The following is a 5685-nucleotide window of genomic DNA, read 5'->3' on the forward strand; positions in this document are numbered from 1 at the left end:
CTTCTTCTTCTTTGAGCATCATCATGAAAATGCTCATGTTGTTGTTGTAGTGGCGGTTGTTGTTGTTCTTCATCATATTCTTCTCCTCCTCCTTCCTCTTCTTCCTCATCATTCTCATCATTCCCATCAATCTCATCATCCTCCTCCATCTCATCTTCAATCCTCCCATTGTCTTTAGGGACCATCCAAATGTTTCTAGCCTCACGAAGGATGGAGGTGGCGGCCGGGTTAGGGAGTAGGCAATGGTGGGTATTTCTCACTAGCCAAGAGTAAGTACCTGTTCTCCTAGTGCTAGTTATGAAACGCAAAGTGTTAACTTGTTTCAAACTAATCCACACGTCTTCACTCCTTCCAACCGGAGTGCAAGACTTCAGGAACCCCTCTTGCTTAAAATACGACACAAGACGTGTCACCATGCCCCCACAATGAATTTCCCCCGTTTTGACCCCATTCATTATCTCCTTACAACAGTCCATGAAGATATAGCCAAAATTAATCCTTGAACCTAACTCCGGCTTGGTAGCCATCCATAACACCATAATCTCCTCTCGAGATAACTTCCCCAAATCTTTCTTATTAAAGACCGAATACCCAAGAATTCTATGAAGGATCCTAAGGGCCGGATGGATAATCTCACTAGCAAGAGACTTCTTCGAATCAAACTCCCTCTTGTGGGCTATGGTTCTCCACCAAGAAACCTCATTATACTCAGTTTGGACTAGGGAGATAAGGGGCTCGAAGATATCACCATTGGGGTTGAAACCAAGGGCTACATTGAACTCGGCTAGGTTCATGGTGTGTTTGACATTGAAGAGTTGGAAGGAAATAATAAAGTCGGTTTCCCCCACCTTATTGAATTCAAATGTGGAGAAAAACTCAATGGAAGGCGCCAAATAGGTTCTAGGGGAAGACTTTATAAACTCACCCAAGATTAGGTTGTTTAGAAGGATGTCAAGGTCATTCTCAATTCCTAGCTTAACCATGTCCTCACGAAAGTAATGGCGGGAAGGTCTAAACTTCCGGTCTTTCATTTTGTTATAGATGGGGGTTTGTTTAGACCGGTTCCAAAACTTGAGAGGGGGTAGAGGAGGAGGAGGAGCATCATCTTGTGTTGTGGAATGCTGTTGGGGTTGAGGGTTTGAGGATTGGCCGGGGGATTGGTTTGAGCGTTTCTTGCTACTTTTCACTCTTCTTAACAAATCCATTTTGACAAAATTCACACAATTCACAAGAACAACACAAACTCCCTCAAACAAAACAACTACCACCAAAAAAATTACTCGCAACCCTCCTTACAAATCCAACCAAACCACCACAAACTACAAGGTACATGTTCCAATCAACACAGCAACCAAAATTCCAACAACAAACAACAATATCAACAATCAATCATCAATATATTCATGAATAAACAAGTAAAAGTAACAATAACCCAAATATACCAAATTTCCCATAAATCAACCATAAAACACAAAAATGATGCTCAAAATCAAGGTAAACAAACCAATGTAAAGAAATCAATTGAAATTGACAAAAATAATACAAAGGTTAGAATTATACCAAGATTGGAGACTCAAATTAAGCTCAAAGCACTTCAAAGACCCGAAATTTCCCGAAAAACCAAGAGAAAGTAGAGTAGGAGTGATGAAAATGGAGGAATATGGAAGAATTTGTGAAAATTTTAGGCATAATTTGAAGAAATAAGTGAGAAATTGATGTTATGGGGTTAGGGTTTGAGAGGAGGTAGAGAGAGAAAGGGGAAAAATAAGGAGAAGAAGAGAAAATAAGAGAGGAGAGAGAGAGGAGGGGGTGCGCCCGGGTATAACAAACCCAGTTCGCCGCGCCCTCTCCCGACTCTATCGCGCCCGCGGCAACTCTCCCGCGCCCGCGGAGAGACCGCGGGCCAACCGTGAGGAGTTCCTGTTACATTTTGAATTTTTTTACCTGACGGGGGGCCGCGCCCTCTCCAAAACTTCCCGCGCCCGCAGAGAGACCGCGGGGCAACCACGGGAAGTTCCTGGAATGAAGTTCCAAATTTGCTTGAAATGAGGGTCGCGCCCTCTCCTTATCTCCCGAGGCCTCTCCAATCACTCCCGCGCCCGCGGAGAGACCGCGGGGCAACCGCGGGAAGTCCCTGATCGGAAATGCCTCAAAAAGGTGAAGAGGCCCCCGAGGTCTCTCCAAGCCCTCAGGGAGCCCTTTCCCCTGCACTCTAAACTCTTCATCAAACCCCTTCTTTCCAACAAGTGATTATAATAGGCGACCTACAAAACAAACACAAAGCCTACTCAAAATAAGATAAAAAACCAATCAAGGAAAAATAAAAGAAAAGAAAGGAAAGAGAAATGAGATGAGAATCCGGGTTGCCTCCCGTAAGCGCTTTTGGTTAACGTCGTTAGCTCGACGTGCACCATCATCTCAAGGTGGCTTAAAAAGAATCATTTTGTGAACAAGTCCAACAAACACTCCATCATAGTACTTCTTGAGCCGATGACCATTAAACTTAAATGAAGATGAGGAGTTCAAAGGAGAAATCTCCACGGCACCATTATCAAAAACATCTTTCACCAAGAATAGTCCACTCCATCTTGACATGAGCTTTCCGGGGAACAACTTCATCCTTGAATGGTAGGAGAGGACTTTGTCACCTACACAAAACTCCTTTTTCTCAATCAACTTGTCATGAACCTCCTTGGAGCGAGCTTTGTAGGTGCTAGCACAATCGTAAGCATCAAGTCGAAGTTCCTCTAGCTCATGAAGATCCAACCACCTCTTCTCCCCTGCACTAGCTAAGTCAAAATTTATCTTCTTGATGGCCCACAAGGAACGATGTTCAAGCTCTACAGGGAGATGGCATGATTTGCCATAAACAAGGCGATATGGAGTGGTACCAATAGGCGTCTTAAAAGCCGTCATATAAGCCCAAAGAGCATAATCTAACTTGTCCGACCAATCCTTTCTATTCCTTGCAACCGTCTTCTCAAGAATGAGCTTTATTTGACGATTGGAGACCTCGACTTGGCCAGTCGAATGAGGATGATATGGAAGGCCAAACCGTTGATGCACTCCATGTTTCCTCAACATCTTTTGGAAGGCGTTGTGAACAAAATGAGATACGTTATCGCTTATCACAGCCTTAGGCGCCAAACCTTAGGAAGATGATTTTGTTGAACAACTTCAACACTAGTTTGTGGTCAATAGTAGGAGAGGCAATGGCCTCAACCCATTTAGAAACATAGTCCACAGCCACAAGTATGAATTGATTACCATATGAAGATGGGAATGGTCCCATGAAGTCAATCCCCCAAACATCAAACACCTCTAACTCAAGAATGGGCTGTTAAGGCATCTCATTCCTCTTGGATATATTCCCAACCCTTTGACATCGGTCGTATGACTTCACAAAGCCCCATGAATCTTTGAAGAGATGCGGCCACCACAAACCACATTGAAGAACCTTGGTAGCGGTCTTGGAAACACCCATATGCCCACTAGTAGGGTCCGAGTGGCACATCCTTAAAACACTAGGCACCTTTTCATTTGGAACACAACGCCTAAGTAAGCCATCAACCCCTCGTTTGTATAAGATGGGATCATCCCACAAGTAATGTCTTGCCTCCCTTTTGATTTTCTTCCTTTGGTTCTTTGAGAAAGAAGGTGGAAACTCCCCACATGCTAGAAAATTCACCAAGTCGGCATACCATGGGAGTTCTTTCACCTCTATGGCATATAAGAAATCATCAAGCATACTATGCCCAATTGGTGAACCATCATCATGAATTTGATCACCCTCAAGGCGAGAAAGATGGTCCGCCACAACATTCTCCGCACCCTTCTTGTCCCTAATCTCAATCTCACAAGTTTGCAATTCAAGCACCCATCGAATCAACCTAGGCTTGGACTCTTTCTTGGTAAAGAGATACTTGAGGGCCGCGTGATCCGTGAAAACTATGGTCTTGGAACCCAACAAGTAACAACGGAATTTCTCAAAAGAGTGCACAATTACTAAAAATTCCTTTTCCGTTGTTGTGTAGTTCTTTTGAGCCCCATTGAGTGTCTTGGACAAATAGTAAATCACATGAAGCTTCTTGTCTACACGTTGTCCCAAAACACCTCCAATCGCCCAATCACTCACATCACACATCAATTCAAAAGGAATATCCCACCTTGGGGCTTGAACAATAAGAGTGGAGATTAGGGCCTTCTTCAATCTATCAAATGCCTTCAAGCATTTGTCATCAAAAATGAACTCAACATCCTTTTGAAGGTCATTTAGGGGCTTAGAAATAAGTGAAAAATCCTTGATGAATCTCCTATAAAAACCCGCATGACCAAGGAACGATCTCACTCCCTTGACATTCACCGGAGGTGGAAGTTTCTCAATCACTTCTATTTTTGCTTTATCCACCTCAATGCCTCTATTTGAAATCTTGTGCCCAAGCACTATAACTTCCTCCACCATGAAGTGGCATTTATCCCAATTCAAAACAAGATTGACCTTTACACATCTTTCCAAACACTTCTCAAGGTTCACAAGGCACTCCTCAAATGAAACACCCCCCACCGAAAAGTCATCCATGAAGACCTCCATTTCCTCCTCCAACATATCCCTGAAAATACTCATCATGCACCTTTGGAATGTAGCGGGTGCATTACACAACCCAAAGGGCATTCTTCGATAGGCAAAGGTCCCATAAGGACATGTGAAGGTAGTTTTCTCTTGATCATCGGGGGGGGGGGGGGATGGGGATTTGGAAGAATCCCGAATATCCATCGAGGAAACAATAAAACTTGTGCCTTGTTATTCTTTCAAGCATTTGATCAATAAATGAAAGAGGGAAGTGATCCTTCTTGGTGGATGTGTTTAGACGTCTATAGTCTATACACATCCGCCAACCCGTGACCGTCCTAGTTGGAATGAGCTCACCCTTCTCATTCTCAACCACGGTCATGCCCCCCTTATTTGGAACGACATGCACGGGGGAGACCCACCTTGAGGTAGAGATGGGGAATATGATTCCCGCATCCAATAGCTTGGTGATCTCTTTCTTAACTACCTCTCCCATTTGGGGATTTAGTTTTCTTTGTCGTTCGATAGAAGGAAGGGCGCCTTCCTCAAGTGTTATGTGGTGTTGGCACAAGGCGGGGCTTATACCTTTAAGATCATCAATTGTGTACCCCAAAGCACCTTGGTGCTTTCTCAAAACACCACATAACGCTTGAGCTTGGCTCACGCTCAAGGATGCACTAACTATCACGGGGTAATTGGAATGAGGGCCCAAGAACTCATACCTAAGGTGTAACGGTAGAGGTTTGAGCTCTACCATAGGCACACATTACCTTCCTTTGATGTGGACGCTTGCAAAGCTTCTTGGCTTGAGATTTTCAAGCACATTTTCTCATCCACTTCCTCCATGCTTCCATTAAGCAATTCCTCGTAGAATGCCATTTCCTTGCATGGTGTACCTACTTTGTCCTTGTTCAACAAAACATTCTCAAGAGCATCGTTAGTGGTGAGCAAGTGCTCATGCATGGAAGACACAACATGATCAAGTGAATCAATCATCATGCAATTTTCTAGAGAAGAACATGGATACTTTATGCTTTCATTCAAATCAAATTCAATGACCTCATCTCCTACCTTAAGGGAAATCTTTGCACTCCTCACATCAATCATAGCACCCG

The sequence above is a fragment of the Chenopodium album genome, chromosome 3 (genome assembly GCF_948465745.1).
Source record: "Chenopodium album chromosome 3, dcCheAlbu1.1, whole genome shotgun sequence".
In the NCBI taxonomy this organism is placed as follows: domain Eukaryota; kingdom Viridiplantae; phylum Streptophyta; class Magnoliopsida; order Caryophyllales; family Amaranthaceae; genus Chenopodium; species Chenopodium album.